The 18,824-nt window shown below is 39.4% G+C and overlaps 1 protein-coding gene across 7 annotated transcripts in view; it reads right to left on the reverse strand.

Annotated features, from left to right (window-relative positions):
- Positions 1-18,824, reverse strand: part of foxp1b (forkhead box P1b) — a 285,913-nt gene that overhangs the window by 67,064 nt on the left and 200,025 nt on the right. The window lies entirely within an intron of this gene.

Raw genomic sequence — 18,824 nt, forward strand, 5'->3', positions numbered from 1 at the left:
AACAGTAACAGTGCATTAAAATGCGCAGAGGTATAAACACGCTCTCACATATATGTATATTAATGTGTATATATAAATATATATAAACACATACACTCTGTAATGATGAAAAAATAAACACTAATGAAATATAAACCATATAATCATGACAAGCTCTGGCCTACACGTTTTCAAACAGAACAAACTAATATGCTGAGTTCCTCAAAGTGGACGACTGACAGTGTGACCCCTGACAAAACCACTTGTGCATCTCCCTCATGGACTTCCACTGTCACTCCTGTTCCACTTAAACCACCAGAACCTCTCAACTGCCTCCATTCTTCTAGAACAAAGGGAGAGTCGTCACGACAGCCTCAGAGACAGCTGCCGTTTCAGGTCCGAGAAAGTGTGCTTACAGTTCACACAGAGCCAAATAATATCAAATTCACACGTTTTAGGGGGGAAAACAGAAAAAAGAGAACTGGGTTCTGCCCCCTACTGGCCATCTTTGTATCACACAGGAAGATTTATACTGCCTTGATGTGAAGCTTCAGCAGGAAAGACAGTCTAGTTCTGTAAGAGAAGGAACAACAAGACTCGACCGGTCCGACTCTGTTTTCATTCCAGATACAAACCACAAACGTGTCCAAAGGAAAAATGATAAAATTCATCCAAATGAATAATGAAAAATACAAAAAGGCAAAAGAAATAAATCCAAAAAACGCACACATACATCACTGAACTGTAATAATTACGCTGAATGTCTTTGCTCCGCACTGATAATATATAAATACATTTACTTTGCATGTAAAGATTTCTCAAGACTCCCACTTTTGCAAAAGGTCACCGTGTGTAAGCAAAAACGAAATCTGGGTTTCAGAACCCTGTTCACACAGCTCAGAGTGAAACAGCATATTCACTCTAAAATGGCATGCAGACTTTCAAAATGAAGTCCTGTAACGAGTCATGCTTTTCGCACACCGCTGTCAAATTCTTTATCAGTGTGTGCTGTGAATACAACAGGTTATAAACAGAAATTCTGCTGCAGGAAGATGATTTTCTCCCCCTTTGATTATGTACAAGGTGATGTACAGTATTACCTAGCAATATATACACTTAATAATGTATTATATAGAAAAAGTGTAGTGCAAAGGAGTGCTCTGATTGGTTAAAAGATACAGAAATATATGTATGTATGTGTATATATATTTATTTACTTATTTATTTATTTATAAATTGTACATTCATTCTGAAGCCTACATATCCTGACATGCATTATATTTGAAGAATCACTAGTAAGTACATAGTCAGTATCAGCATTACAAGATCTGGCCTTAGTTTCTATATTTACATAATTTATGTTTATGTAGTTCTTATAGAGCCAACACAATGAAATACTAATACTAATATATATAATATAAATATAAAAAAAAAAATATATATATATATATATATATAATTTTTTGTCGCTTTTCAGTTTTTGACATAATTTGAAATTGCCTGTTCCCCTTTACAATAAGTGCAAATTTCAGTACAAATAGACCAAAAGAAACGGTCCAAAATGACTTGAAAAGTCTGGTTCCATTGACTTACATTAAAAGTAAACTATGTTAAACTATGTTCTCCTGTAAAGTTACCATTTTGGAGATATGAGGTTTTGCTCTGATATATATATATATATATGTACACACACACATACATATGTATGTATATATATATATATATATATATACATACATACACAGTACCTACATGGGTTGTAAGGGAAATTATTATGTTCTTACTTCTTACTTTATTTATTAATTTCTGCATGCAGTTAATTTTAATTAAGTTAAATCCATCCAGTGTAACCAGTGAATACAGTTTAATTGTACAGCTTAAGTGTTATTAATTGTAAATTAGTAGTTTCACTTATATGTAGGGTTTATGAACAGGCATTTCTACATTGTATACTGCCTTATACAAACATGAACACTCCAGTATTGTTTTTTTAAATACATTATTCAATTCATATGCAAAACAGAAAATTTTTTACTTATTTTCCACATTACTACATATTTCCCTAAACACCAGCATACATGAGACAATAAAAAAATTAACAGAATATGAGCCAATGCCTCCCACCCCCCAGCCCACTGCTAATCCACACTGCGCCTTTAATCTACCAATAACCAACAAGGCTTCTTCATGGGTGACCTATATAAATTATTGACTGAAAGACCTCAAGTGTCAAAAGTGACAATTCTAATACATATCTTAGTGAATAATTAAATAGAAGAAAAGGCTGTTCATTGTCTTCCTGAGATGCACTGCCAAACACACACACACAGTCGAGGAAGCGAGGCAGGACATGGGGTAATCTTGCATGCAAGCATGCACACCCTTGTACACACCAGGCATGCACCCTCGTACCCCCACACTTACACATATGATCACCACACATACGCGCACTCGGCCAAACCCCTTCTCCTCCCCTGGGTAGCATGTGGGCATATTCCCAATAAAACACCTTCTTAGCAGTAATAGGCCACTGTTCTCATTTCAGTGCTCCCAACGGCCTCATGATAAATTTAGCAGACATACAGTTCAGCCTGCTCCGTTCTGCTGTGCTTCCATTCTCTCTCTCTCTCTCTCTCTCTCTCTCTCTCTCTCTCTCTCTCTCTCTCTCAGGCTGCTCTGAAGTGAAAAATAAATGAATAATTTGACAACTTTGTTTATTCATATCAGCACAAGATCTCAATAAAAAAAAACAAAAATGAAACACTCGTACTAATATTGCAATTACTAATCACACATTTATATATATATATATATATATATATATATATATATATACGAACTGCCATTTCATGACATACGATATGAAACTAATACAACAAGATATACGACCAAAAATGATTTCAAATTACGTTGAGCAAAAACGAACACTAACATGCGTTGAACAGTGATTTATAGAGCTATAAAGGAGTCGAATTCCTTACTGGTCTCACTGCTTAAAATCAAGGGTAAAATAATGTTTAAAAAAACAAATAAAAAGACACTTTTTAAAAGATGGCGCCGAGTACGGCTGCCGTGTAGCGAGCTCCCTTCAGTTCTTTTAGTTTTCTGTTAATTGTATGGTTATTTGTCACTGCTTTTACACTAAATGTTGCCAGCACCTTTGTTTACTAACTTATTACTGTACAGAGCTGTACACTGGAAACAGTGCAATACTAGTGAATATAATAGGTACACTGTGTATACGTGTATATATTTAGAGTCTAATGTGTATATATATTTCTTTTTCTTTATTGTAAGTAGGTCCTACAAGGGGGCTAACTACCCAAGATTTTCACTCACTTTTGCACCTGTGTAATGTGATGTGACAATAAATGTGATTTGATTTGAGGTCCTTCACAGTTGGAATGACACTATGGTGGAGTTTCATGGTGGGCAGGGATGTAGATACTTACCAGAATAGAGTTGACTAAGGTCTTCGTGAGAAATACCAAATGACCTTTTCTTTCAGTGTGATTTTTCCATTCTCAGTCGTCTTTCTACTGTTATTTTATGTTTTAAATTGTCCTACTATGTTATTTTCCATTTTTCATGTGTTTTGTTTTCTCTCAGCTTTTATTTTTGTACCCATGTTTTCTATGACTTGTTTCGTTGATTGTTATTGCACTATTTTGTAATGTATTGTGTCTACTGGACCCCAGGATGAACAGCGGCTACCATGATAGTGGCTAATGGGGTCCTAAAAATAAACAAATAAACCAAGCAGACCTGTGGCCAGTTTTTATTTCATGCTCATGAGCTGACAGCAGTAACAGAAACTGCTAACAGTCAAGGTTCTAACAGTAACATCTACCAACGCCAAGGTCACTGTGACTGACATTAGAAAGACAAATGACATTATTACATTATAAATGTCCAATATACAAACATATGGCATAACCATTAACAACTACAATTATCGACTGTAGTGGAAGCAGGAAAGCGCTGCTAATTGATGGCTTTATTAAAACAGTCGGCCGCTGTGAGAAGAACCTTTTCTCCTGCATAAAGAACATTTTTAATTCTGTCCTCTGAATAAACTTAATCTGATGTTTACTTAAAGAAGGCTGAACTGAGCAGGTGTGAAAGTTAACAGCTAACAGCTGGTGCTCTGGGCAACAACCTTCATCTGAAGGACCAAACACACACACACACACACACACACACACACACACACACACACACACACACACACACACACACACACCTTTTTTTTCTTAATCAAAGAACGAACAGATGTTTATCCATCATCTTAAGACATAAATGAGCCTGATTTGTAAACATTATATACAGTGTTGCACAGCAACAAAGTACATGCACTTTAATACAGTTACTGTACTTAAGTACTTTTTTCAAGTATTTTTGTAAAGTATTTCTATTTTTTGATGCTTCTACTTTCACTCCACTACATTTCACAGTAAAACAGCCTCTTTTTCGCTCCAATACTTTCTGCAAGACTGGATTTTTCATAATATATGAAAGATTATGATGCACTTTCACAAATAAATTGAACTAATCATAGTGTGCCTTTTACTAAACCCCTGGCTTGAATAATGACTGTACAATTGTAGCTTAGTAACTGTAACTAGGCCCGGGAACTCTGACAAGCTTTCAGAATTAAAGAAGATAGCAGATTCCTCACATGAGGAGAAATGTTAGACTGTTAGAATATCTTACTATATCAATACTACTACTTTAATAGAAAGCAAGTACTTTTGTGCTTAAACTCAAGTAAAAGTATACCAAGGACCACAGGTATCTCGACTTTTACTCAAGTACTAGATTACAGGGTTTGTGCATTTTGCCCACCCCATACATATTATATTTATATATATATATATATATATATATATATATATATATATATAGATAGAGAGAGAGAGAGAGAGAGAGAGAGATAATACATAAAAAAATTACTGTAAATAGATAATAACATGAAATTATTTATAATATAACTTTTTGGAGTTCCAAAAAAAAAAATAATAATAAAGTGATATATTGAATAAAACATCAAATTTTTTCTGGCATCTACATTAAAGCATTTAGATCTACAGCATTGAGTTGTTATTAAATAAAAAAAAAAACAACAACTACTAATTTATACAAATAAATATGCAGATCATACATCTATATGTAAATGTGCTAGCGTTCACCGCTGCCCTGCAGTGCAATTTTAAAATCCTTTCTGTGGACGTACTCTTTGCTGACAGCACCAGAAACTGAAGTTTGCCTTTCTTCAGGTTCTCGCTCGTCTGTGGTTTTCACTTAGTCAAAACAGGAGCTTTTTTCAGCGTCGTACAACATAAATTTGGTGGGTGGGGAAATTTTGTTTTCTTTATGCCATTGTGATTGATTCATAGTGTGTTCACTATTGACTCAGACACTATTTTTGGAAGCTTCATCAAAACATTTCTATTTGTGAGAAAAAAAATGTGGCACGTAATTCCATATTTGAGCATGAAGCTCAGTCAACCCAGCCTTTCTGCTTTAAAACTTCAGATGCTCACGACATGCGTTACTATGCATTACTAACTTTGAGCACACATATCGCCAGGACCGGTCCCCTGTTGTAGCGTAGTTTCACCGGATTGTGTTATCCAAACCGTTCTGGAAGCGGTACAACCTTGACCCGGTGCATTCCCCGCCAAATCAACCCTAACAAACACAACACCCCAAACCACAACACAGGGCATGATGTCAAAGCCTGCAGTAAATAGTCACAGACTTAGCTTATATTTTGTCTACTGACTAATGGCAACCTTAGGAGCTTCTTGAAGAAAGAAAGATGATGACGTGTGGGAAAAGAGGGAAGGAGAGACAGAAAGAAACAGAAAGAGAGGGTGACAGACAGTGAGTAAACAAAGGTTTCTTGGGCAAAGGTACTGTAATGTGGTGTGTAAGTTCAGAATCATGTATAGGCCTGTCACAACTGTTACATAATCTCAGTTATTTAAGATGACTGCAGTTATTTATTTCCACAGTTGTCAGCTTTCACGATTATATGTTTACTTCACAACAAACGTGCGTCTGCTGGGTTGAGGCAAAAGACAACATAAGACACATTTATAGAAATATCATGGGTCTTACAAAACACCACTAGTTTTAACTTCAGACTGGTGCTATAACACTTGTAGAGGGCGGCGGTGAGTGATGTTTGTTTATTTGATGTTTTTTAATAACACCTGTAGAGGGCGGCGGTGAGTAATGTTTGTTTATTTGATGTTTGTTAATAACGCCTTTAGAGGGCGGCGGTGAGTGACGTTTGTTTATTTGATGTTTATTAATAACGTCTTTAGAGGGCGGCGGTGAGTGACGTTTATTTGATGTTTGTTAATAACGCCTTTAGAGGGCGGCGCTGAGTAACGTTTGTTTATTTGATGTTTTTTAATAACACCTGTAGAGGGCGGTGGTGAGTGACGTTTGTTTATTTGATGTTTGTTAATAACGCCTTCAGAGGGCGGCAGTGAGTAACGTTTTTTTATTTAAGCTTGAGCTGTTTCTGTCTTTACCTGATGCTCATGTTCATGACAGGCCTAGTTATGCAAGTCGGAGAAACCCCCCCAAAACAAAAGCTTTACTAACTTCCTCTGGTCACAGGGAGTTTTTCCTGCTTTTTTAACTGCCAACCATCAGATATGTTCCACTAAGCATACAACACCCTACCACGCACACACATATACATGAGACACTCCCTAAACACACAACGCCCCGGTTACCCTAACAAACAGCTGTGTACATCTATCCATAAGCCGCCCCCAAAGCGCAGATGAATCACTCTGACAAACATGCGGCCGGAGTGGCGGGAAAAATGACGGGAAGACAGAAAGACTGGAGGGAAGAGAGGCAGGAGGGGGGAAGTATGCGTATGTAGAGAGGGTGGGCCTGGAGGGGAAAACATCGCGGCTGAAGTGAAAAGGTCTTGAAAATGGCACTGTGGCTTTAAGCAGCCGGAGCGACAGCGATCCGATGCCGATGCGCCGCTTGCCAGGCTAAAGAGAGCAGGCCTGGAAAAACGCGAGATGACTTCATCCCGACAGCGGCATCCAAACCTGTTTCCAACGCGCGCCCCGCATTAAGCATAATGCATTCGTACAATGTGACAGGGCAAAACAAAGCAGTCAAGAGCAGGCCGGGTGATCCGCCGCTACAGCCGCAGATGGAGGGGTCCGAAAGTGTTGGGGATCAAGCCTGGCACGCGCCACAATTGCTCAGGCAAACAATGAGGTGGGAGAGTAGAGATGACACACACTTGCATTCATACAAACACGCACATGCACACTTAAGGCATAGCCCCACTGGTTCTCACATGAACTCAAGAGTCACAGCCCTTAAGCTCTTACAGTGTCGACCCCTTCCGTGCCCCAACACGATCCCAAAACTCACGAAATCTGCCTTAATATCCATAAAATCTCAGTGATCCTTACAGAACTCATCGCAAGAGCAGACCAGGTCTAAGACACGGAAACAGAGGCAAGAACCTTTTTCAGAAATCTTAATACACAAATATAGCTAAGGCTGGCAATACTGAATGAACATCAGTAGAGGCCTACAAGCATTACACACATCATGATGAACACTGCTAGCAATTAAAAAAAGTTATTTTAAAGAAATAGTTCAGCATTTACATTTACACAAACTTACTCTTACCTGAACACAGTCAAACATGTAAGATGCTTGGTGTAAAGCTTTAATCAGCCCTGAAATTTTGGAACTGACCTGCAGTGTTTCCCACACATAGACCATACGTGGCCCAACAAAACTCTGTGCAGTTAAATTACTAAATAGTGACAGTAAAATCATCATTAAAGCACAAAAAAAAACTAAAAATTACATAAAACAACATAATAAGCTGTTTAAAATGTAAATCCTGCTTTTACAAATGTATTCATTAAGTTATGCTTTGGATCAACTTTTCATACTGTGCTGTTCTCATGTTGTGCAATGCTGATTTAGCAGGACTTTAGCCTTCACCTGTTTTAAACTGCATAAAATCTATATATAACATATTAAACAAAAACAGGTTATAGCATACTGTATATAATACATAATGTATTACAATATAATAATATAATGATATATATTATATGTAACATATTAAATGAGTTGGCCAAACAAATTTAATGTCCTTTTGACGTCACTATCCTGTACTTGCCTGAACTGATTTTCTACTTTATTTCCCTGTACGTTTTCTCATGAGTGGGTCTCGGTGCTAAATTTGGTCAACAACTCGAGTGGGTGACTCCGGCATGCTAAATTAAAAACTTCTGTTCTTTATATTTTTATATTTGCCACACTGGAGTCACCCACTCGAGTTGTTGATCGAATTTAGCACCGAGACCCACTCATGAGAAATTGTATAGGGAAATAAAGTAGCAAATCGGTTCAGGAAAGTACAGGATAGTGTAGTCAAAATTTGGTCAACAACTCGAGTGGGTGACTCCGGCATGCTAAATTAAAAACTGTGTTAATATAATGAAAGTAGGAAGGAGGAATAAAGTAAGTAAGTAAGTTTGGACAAACCTGACTGCTCACATCAGGTTCAGACATCATTTTCCGATTGTGTAGAGCTTGGGTCGGGCTCATATTTAACGCTTGGGTTCTCACAGCCTGCCTCCCACGTTTAACAGATTGTACCCTGCATTTCCCGTTTTTAGTTTTACTCCTTACTTTATTCCTCCTCCCTGCTTTCATTATATTAACACAGTTTTATATTTGCCACACTGGAGTCACCCACTCGAGTTGTTGATCGAATTCAGCACCGAGACCCACTCATGAGAAAACGTACAGGGAAATAAAGTAGCAAATCGGTTCAGGAAAGTACAGGATAGTGTAGTCAAAAGGACATTAAATCTGGCCGAGGTAATTTGTTATATGTTTAGTATGTTACGTAAATGATGTATTATTATAATATTATGTTATAATACATTATATATTATATACACTATTTGATATTTGTTATATATAGACTTTATCGCTGCTGTCTGAAGAAAACCTCATATCTCCATTTTTGTCATTTTTCACTTTTTGTCATACTTTGAAAATGCCTGTTCTTTACATTGTGTGTAAATTATATGATGAATGGACCAAAAGAAACGTCCCAGAATGACTTGGAAAAAATTCTGGTTCCATTGACTTACATTAAAAGTAAGGTAGGTTTTTTTTCTTTTCCTGTAAAGTTACCATTTTGGAGATACGATGTGTTTTTTCCAACAACAGCGTTATGCAGTTTAAAACAGGTGAAGGCTAAAGTCCTGCTAAATCAGCATCACGCAACATGAGAAGAGCACAGTATGGAAAGTTGATCCAGACTAGTTTGGTGTCCGAAGTCTGCTTTTGCTGAAGTTTTGCGCTGGAGCTACGAGGCTAATGCAGCTGACAAGTAATAGCGGCTTTCTGCTATGCCTAAATCATCACACACTCGTCTGAAACCATGTTGAGTGCTGAGTAATCTCTAATATACTGGCTTATGTGGTTACCAACACTGAAATTTCATACAGATTTAATTTTAATCTGTAAAAATGAGCACAAGTCAGTAGCAGCAGCTACTGAAGTCTGAATTCTGTCCTTACCATTGTCTATGAAAGACAACAGAGGTATATCTTATGACTTCCAGTGCTTACCAAACAACTGAACACTGTTTAAGGCAAGTGTGGTGATATAGGCCTGATTGTAATTGATGAGGTATAAGCTTCCATTGCTTGTTAGCTACATGAGCCCTGTAGCTCCAGCGCTAAAGACGCAGTGTTCAGACAGGTAAAGAGCCTTGGATGATTAGGTTAAAGAGAAATGTATATAAATTAGACTTTTAGCTGAAGTGTTCCTTTTAGATTCCCTCGTTCTCTCAGTTACTCGAACTTCGGCATCACCTCCTGAGCTGGGTATGGGGACGGCGGCGAGTTGGCTGCCAGCGGCGGGTTCTTCTCAGCTGGGCTGAGCGAGATTGGCCGTGCTGCGTTCGTCTGGAAGCGCTGGCGTGGCTCCAGCGAACCCCAGCACACCGCACTGCTAATGAGTTACAGATTGCAGCGCTGTGGTGTACATGTGTCAGGACAATGCCATGGGTCTCCACGAGAAAGAGCAGGGCAAAAAAACGAAGAAGAGGGGATGAAACAGAGAAGAGAGAGAGAGGCCTCTGCGTCATGTCATGTAGCACTCTACAAAGCGGTGTGCATGTGTGTTGGGGGATGGTGGTAAATTGAATGGCCTTTCATCTTCATGAAAAAACATAATCATTTGACCTCACTTGCCCTCATGGTCACTGTATACGGTCATGAGAGAAATGAGATGTTCTTTCAGCAAAATACACGTGTACATTAGCAAATGGCCTGTTTGCTCCTTTTTCAGAAAAACAACAGACTAGCAACGTCATCAAAACAGCAAAAGCGGCATTTTTCAGCAGCTCAATGCGAGGTGGCCATTTCTACAAATCATTCTGCCTTAGGTCCGCCACAAAAAGGCCCCTGTATCGACTCCACAAACGGAGGAAGTCATAAAATCTCATTAAAAAAACAAAACCTCTCTTTTCTTGGTCTTTAGGTGTACGGCCAGTATCCTGGAGACCGGGCTAAGAATAAATCCATTACACAATGAAGAAGCAGAAGAAAAAAAAAGAGTCCTGTCTATTGTTTACTTTTTCATTTATGTGAAAATGAAAAAGCTCACCCCAGATGTCTTGCGCATGCTTGGAAGACACCTACATGTCTACCCTGAAAATAAAGCGGGCGATGCAGTCCAGTGTGACTAAAGCAACAAACCGGTTCCGTTTTTAGCCGTGCTTAACTACACATGTTCTCTTTGGCTGCTTGCTCTCGACGAGCCAAGCACAAGCCATGGAAAGCTTGCGTTCATGTACAAAGCTCATGGGATTCTTCACCGTTGGCGCTGTTGGTTCACATTTGTCGACCAAATGATCTAAAACAAAAGACTGTACCTTTATTCTCAGCACTTCTTGGGCTTTTTTGCCTGTAATCATTCAGCTGAAGTTTCATTACTCTACTGGCGTGGTCGTTACTCTAATCACGTTAATAATAGCAACAGCAGCACTGAATGTCCCTGCATTTGCATTCTTACGTAGGCGAAGTTCAGCATGGGTGCTGGCTTTTTACTTCATATAAATGCAATACGCGACTGCACAAGTACATGTGTTCATGAGCTCCTGCTGGTGTGGGTTCATGCAACTTTCTTCCCTTTCAATGATGCACACTAAAGCTACTCATGTGTTAAAAGCTTCCTTTTTGTGGACCACATTTTCAGCCTAGTAGAGTGAGTGTGTTTGAGGTTCTAATAAACAAACAAACAAACAAACAAACAAACAAACTACAGTTCCCAATCAGACTGGACTAATCTGTCCATTTTCGCCAGCGGTGCTTTGGCCCCTGTTGTTCTAATGTCGTCAACGCAGCTGCACGTCAAAACATCCGCTATAGGTACCACTTCATTTCCCATCATCCCATGTGGAGTCGGGTAGTTAACCACGCCAGCTCTTTTTTTTTGCTGTAAACGAGCTTCTTTCTTCTTTTTTCCCCCGCCCTCACTTCTTTTCCTTCATTCCAAGGAGAGGGTGGACTATCAACGAGGGTCTGCAAGTGTTGTTTCTAATTACCTATTTCTCCACTCCTGATCCTGTGGTGGGCATAATTAGTTACCTGGGGCTGCAATCCAATTTGAAGTGATGACAAGAAAGTGATCCATGAAAAAGTAATAAGTTAAATCCAATTTCAGACTGCCTCTAATTAAATGCACATGGAACTAATGACTCAAACCCTAGCATTTCGGTGATACCCGTAATTAGCAAGGAGGGAGTTGTGCTCATTCTCTCTCTCTCTCTCTCTCTCTCTCTCTCTCCCTCCCCTGTAGGTGTGGAGGTAAAGTGGCGTGGATTCCTTTTAATTACATGTGTCATTTTGCCGGTAATTTTCTGCTGCTTTTTCGACCAGTTGTTCCTGCCTGTCAGTGCGACAGCAGCATATGTTCAGTGTCAGATCAAGAAAAAGAAAAGCAGGCAGTAAAACCAGCTAAAACCTCTCGAAGCTGTTGAATCCCTTTTTGCGATGTTTCCATGTAACATGCACTGTAGAAATCAGTTACAGATCAACGGTGTTTTTAGATCAACGTCATTCAGTAAAGCACTTTACAGGATTTATTTGGCAGGTAACGTATTTATATACTGTGGCTGTAGATTCATTCAGTAATGACCACCTATAAGTAGACAAGAGCTGTGAATCATCTCTGTGCTTTTCTGCTCACTCACATGATGTTATTTGCATCACGTGTCCTGAGGCGGGAAACCATTTAGCCAGTGATCATGTCTGCATTTTTAAATGGAGAGTTTGCTGCTCTACACTGCATTTGGATTCATTTTGATCACAGCCCATAATAATTTATATAGGTTATTTCATAACGACAGTCGTATGCAAAAGTTTGAAACTTCCCAGGCAAATTACGTTTTGTTGATTTTGTTGATAGTGAAAATAAGCAGAAAATCCTTTACAGGGTGCACAATTTTAGTGCATAATTTCTATTTTTTTGATAACATAATGGGAAAAAAACCCATAAAATATGCCACAACATTTGCACAGGCTATATTTTGTTTTAACCCCCCCCCCCAAAAAATAAATAAATAATAATAATAATAATTAATATTATTTTTTATTTATATCGTACTTTTCATGCCAGTGGCAACTCAAAGTGCTTTACAGACAGGTTAAACAGTAGTACAAGAACTCATAAGCATTAATTTAGAATCATATAAGATATTAAATTGCATTAAAATGTGCAGAAGTGTGTTCCCTTCAGAGAATGTGCAAAGCTTATTTTCACTTAGAAAACCTACGAAACACGGAATTCGACCAGACGTGTCTATACTTTTGTGTACAACTGTATGTTGGAGCAATTTACTGCTTTACAAACAGTAAAATTCCATGTGTGAACATGACCTAATCAGTACAAACACAACTGAGTGTAATAGCTTTCCAAACCTGCTATGTTACTACATTAGGCCTACATACAGCCTATGAAAAAGGAACAGAATTAGCCATTTTTAATTCTGTTCTAAGCGGTTTAAGAATGCTATACTGGGGTAGCAACACAAGAATGGAAACTATTGGTTCTGCTCTGAGTGAATGTATTAATGTTTCCGAGCTCTGTAATGTGGTCAGTCTGTCCTTTTATTGTGTCGGTGATCAATGGTTGATGTGAAAGTGCATTCTGGGGACTCCCCCCCCGCGCCCCCTCCGAAAAAGCAGCAGGCCTGCAAGCATAACTGCACTGTCTTGATTGTGTTACAGAACCTTGGCATTCAGCATTAAAGCATGAGAAATAAAACCCAGCTTTTTATTAGCATTTCGCTTTAGAACTAAACCCATTTTTTATTACAAGCCACACTGGGTTCAATTCAACAGGAGTTTTTTTCCCACAAAGCACTCATTATATGGATAATTATGTTCCACTGTTTCATTAAACAGCTCCACTTTAAAGTCTTAATTAAGTGGCTGGTGTATTACCAAGAGAGCACATAAACAATGCGCTCGGCGCGGATGCACACAACATGCCGAACCGGCGATATGAGCAACAACAAACCCAATTAAAGCGGAGTCTCAGGACGGAAGAGAGACAAACATGCATTTGTTACTTTGCGTGCGGTAACGAGGCGCAACTCTGAAAAGAACAAGAGATCGCATAACAGATCAAGCCGTTTACCGGGTGCTTAGCAACTACGGTGTGCGGAGGAGACTCGTCTGTGGATGAAAGGAAGGAGAAAGAGAAAGAGAGGGACAGAAAAAACACGCGCACAGCTTTCTTTTCACTGGCCTGAGTGACAGGTTGGCCACACTCTCTGTATACATTAATAAATTAGAATTTTAATAGTGGCTTTGTGCGCTTCTGTGGCTCTGCAGCTTCTCCTGGGCCTGGCCACCAGGCAGCGGCCTTTATTGCTGACCTCTGCGGGTAGCCGTTCGATTTGATCTTCTCAAACACACTATACATCCAAAAGTTTGAAGACACCTGCTCATCCAGCATTTCTTCTGAAATGAAGGGTATTGATAGGGAGGTTGCCCACCTTTGCTGCAGTAACAGCCTCTCCATTTCTGGTAATGATGTTGGAACACGGCTGTGAGGATTTGATTGCATTCAGCCACAAGAGCATTAGTGAGATCAGGTACTGATGCTGGATGATCAGCCCTGGAACTACAACTCATCCCAAAGGTATTGGATGGAGCTCCATCACTCCAGAGAACACAGTTCTACTGCTCCACAGCCCAATGCTGGGGGCTTTACACCCCTCTAGCCCACACACTGGCCATGGTGACTTCAGGCTCATGAGAGGTGTGTGAATACTTATAGTGAACATATAGTGTCTTAGGGCTGAATTAGCAATCAATCCAAAACAATCAATAAAATCAATAAATAGATGCTGCTCCTCAACTTCACAGGTTTAATAATTAGCAGAAAGTTATAAATGTTACAAACGTATCCAGACTGATGAACGGAGCCGCAAATGATTCCAGTAGTGAAAAGCGAGAAAGGTCTATTATATTGAGAATAATGTTTTACTAAATTTGGTCATCAAATCTCGAAGCAGATAACTTCTTGTAAGAAATCCTTTTAATAAATAATTACGACAGATAATGAATTATTATAATAGATTTTTTTATTGTGAAAAAATATAAAATTAAACATTGAATAAGACATTTTGATGTTTACTTTACAATACTTTAATGTACACTATCTAACTAATACTAACTATTAGTATTCCAGGTTATATTCCAGAGTATACTGTTGTCTGCAAATCTCCTTGGGTGTCAGTACACGCACATGTAAAGTTAACGTATGCACTAGGGGGCAGTGTTGCATTTAAAAAAACCAAAAGTTTTCTCTCTTAATTTAGTCATGGCCAGTTCCACCCACTAGCTAGGTCTGGGGGGGTAAAGGCTACAAGGTTCTTCCACCAAAACACATGAAGCGCCACCACATCATTAGGATCTGCCACTAGCACAACATCACTGGAGCTCAACACACACGCTAACTTCTAATTCTGTTATGTTAGCTAAGAGGCGCCTATGTTGGCTAGCATTATGCATCATGAGTGACGGAGGAGAGGGAGGACCATCCTAGCCACCCAGAGAGAGCGAGGCTGCTCTCGAACTCCAAGCTATGGACAGCTGTGGCATCACTGGGCATCAGACTTGTAAACAGATCAGAGATCAGATGGGCGAGAACTTAGATGGTTTCCCCGCTCAGGAGCCCAAATAATGTTTCAAAGCAGGATCATACAAATGCTTATAAGGACAAACCTCCTCAGCCAGTTGCTCCTCGAATGGCTCCATTTTTCTATTCATCTTTGTGTGGTATTTTGTTTTATCTTCGCTACCGGACGTACTTCCCTGCTCAACCAATAGGCCCTTTTCATTAGAAACAAACCAATTGCCTTTCAGACAGTTACCAACCTCAGAAATACAGGCGTACTTCATCTCTGTCGTCAAGATTGAAATTTGAGGATGATTCCAGAATTGTTGGAGAACCGAACACACAACAATGTGGGAGTCTAAACTAAATAAAGGAAATAAATGATTCGTGGAAAAAAACTTCTTTACAGCTATCAGAGCACAATAACGTCAGCTAACATCTATAGGGTGGTAAATCGATGGGTAGGTGAAAATAACTACAACCAAAACAGTAACTTAGACAAGCCATGTTAGCTGGAGATGTTGAAACAGCTAGCTAACAATAAACTAGTTAAAGTGGCAAAAAGCTACACGTGCACATCCCGACAGGTGGGCGTGTCAGGTGGCCAGGGTCTGTAGCGTCACTGTAGATGTTTTCTTATTTGCATTTATAAGCACTGAGCTGGTTTCCTGATACGTTTAATCTGCAACGAGAAACTGTCAAACATGCCCGAATTCTCCCGTTCCGCCTTAAATGGTGCAGCAGTTATATCCTGGCAGCTCAGGCACCATTTAAGGTGGAACCACCAGCACCAGTGAACGAACATCTACTCTCCGCTGAGCACTCGCTCTCTCGGTTGCTGATCATTTTTGAGGATGAAAATGAAAACTGTCCCTCTGAAAGCGGCTGCAGCAACAACTTTAAAGCATGTACTGCATTCCGTGTATTGTTGGTTAGCAGTGGTGAAATGCAAACACAGAGGTTCTTTTACTCCGTATGACAAAGTTTATTTCTTTATCAACTGCTTGTTTTCCTCTGCTCATTGTCAGCTGACAAACCACTGAAACTGAGATAAGGCTGTTTATGCTCCAAGCTCTAATACTTCAGCGAGCTGTACATGCTCTACTCGTCATCGTTTCTATAGGCATCGCTTTAGTGGAAGCAGCGTCACCTGCAATGACTTACTTCCTGCAGAAAAAAAGTGACAATATGAAACTGGCCTATCAGAGACGGCTTGATGTACAACACTACATGGGTGTGCACGGTGTGTTGTTGAGATTTTGAAGTTGCGCACGCCAAGCTACGATTTCTCATAACCCCCTGCTCTGCGTTTCTACACAAATACGTTCACACGCATCTTCAGAAGTATAAATCAGCATTTACTCGAGTCTTAACTAACATGCACACAACAGAAAAGGTCAACATAGTCATATTTCATTCGCGGGAGACGTTTTTTTCCTCTCCCGAGACGTCTTCACGACAAAGGTCCATCAGAAGCCGGCGTTACGTGCTCATTAAAAACGCCCACCCCTATGGAGATGTTATTATTAGATGTATTCTATGGATACAACGCATGCAGAAGAGCTGGGTATTAATTGCCAAATATGCCCTGGAGTCGTTTGAGATTTCGCTGTGAAACAAACAACACCCTCCTTGTTCAAACAGAGATAAAGATCAGACAGAGAGAGAGAGAGAGAGAGAGAGAAAGACAGGGAAAGAGAGACAGAGAGAGAAAGTAGGACTGAAATGAGCGTAAATATTGCATCAGACATGGTGAGTTGGTCTTGTTTTAAAAGGATAGCGGATGGGGAAATAAAGAGGGCCGGATTTGCTTTGCATGACAAAGGCTGGGTAAACAGAAGCCAGAGAGAAGAGCAGGTACTAACAGGCGCTCTCTAGCGCTCCCTGTCACTGCTGGTGGGACAGATAACTGCAGGGGAGTGAGGAAGAATGAGAGGGAGCTGCAGTGCCCTCAGACCTATAACTATATCAGATACGCAGGTTAGAGATAAAACACCCACTTGCCCACTTAACCACGCTGGTTTTACTGTCTTTTATCGTTTATATACACACACTAGGGCTCCACTGATTAATCCTCAGTCATTAGTGCTGATGACGAGGGACGCACCAATCGTGAATATCTAAGGATTCTAATTTCTTCACAGCCAAACTGTCAGATCTATTTGACCTGTTTGTGTGGATGACTAACATAAACTGTGCAGAAACAGATGAGCTACCACCTCTAACTTTAGATTTATAAAGTTGGTAGTAAGTGTACGGTGTTTAAAAACCTCTGGAAAACTGCTGTGCGATCCATTTTTGCTAGTGCTAATGCCCAAATAATACCTGCGCAGTGGTGCTCCTATGGGGGGTCCTGTGGGGGGTCCTGACTAGGCCTGAATGATTAATTGTTCTTATATTGAAATTGCATTTTAAAGGAGGTCAATTTTCAAATCATAAGAGGTGAAATTTTAAGTATAGACAACATTACCTTTGGTGTTTAGCACCAAAAGCTGTATTTCGATCTTATCTGACCACAGAACACGGTCTCAATGAATGTTCCAGTTATGTCTGGCAAGCTGTAGGCGCTTGAGTTTGCTGGCCCTTGACAGTAGAGTCTGTCTTCTGGCAACCCTCCCAACCAACCTGTGGTTATATAGCTGGTGTCTGATTGTGGTTTGGGAGACATTTTGTCCCCAAGACTTAACTAATGTCTGCAGTTACCCATCTGTGATCCTTGGAGATTCTTTGTCCACTCTCACTGTGCGTGGGGTCAGTATGGACAAACGTCCTCTTCCCAGCAGATTCGTAACATCTCTGGTTGCTTTTAAACTTCATAATTATTGCCCTGGTCTCATAACAATGAATGAATATGAGCATTTGGCCTGTGTTTTATCTCATATATATTCCCCAGTGAAACAAGATGTCATGGTTGACCATTTAAGTGCTCCTAATCTCTGAGGTGAACATTAAAACATAAAATATGAATGGGAATGGCAACAACTGGCACATACAGATCTGAGAAAAAATATTTATTTAATTATAAGATTTTTTTTCTTTCATTAAATGTACTTCAAATAAAGGTTAGATTTTGTTAATATTTGGAATGAAATCTCAAAAAGATAAGCAATGAAAATGTTCTTTACAGCCCATTTTGCTCATGTTTACTAGTGTTTGTGGGGCGCACTGTAACTGGCCGTCTACATTCATTGCTCAAGCCAGAAAAATTGGACATGTTGGTGGTCTTGGCCAAAACCAGATTGGATCTCAATTTATAGAAAATAATTTCAATTTAAACAGAGCCATATGTACAACTAACCTGTTTAACCAATATTTACCTTAAAATTTGTTCATAAAAACTATGAATGAATGAATAAATAAATAAATAAATAAATAAGGTTGGTGAGAATGATATGGACATTGTTGTATTAATGATCACCTAAAACGTTTAAAAGGCAGCCGATGAGCCGGTCAGAGCACAGAGAGAGAGAGAGAGGAGGGAACTTCCTGCACTTTTACTCACACAGCCTGTGAGTACTGCTGTACTCCGTACTTGGGCACATATGCATGTGTGAAAGTCTGTGGCTGTCAAATAATCAGTAAACAACAAAAATGTTCCCCAACACGTCTTAGATCACATACAG

Source organism: Colossoma macropomum, unplaced genomic scaffold, assembly GCF_904425465.1.
Source record: "Colossoma macropomum unplaced genomic scaffold, Colossoma_macropomum, whole genome shotgun sequence".
Lineage (NCBI taxonomy): Eukaryota > Metazoa > Chordata > Actinopteri > Characiformes > Serrasalmidae > Colossoma > Colossoma macropomum.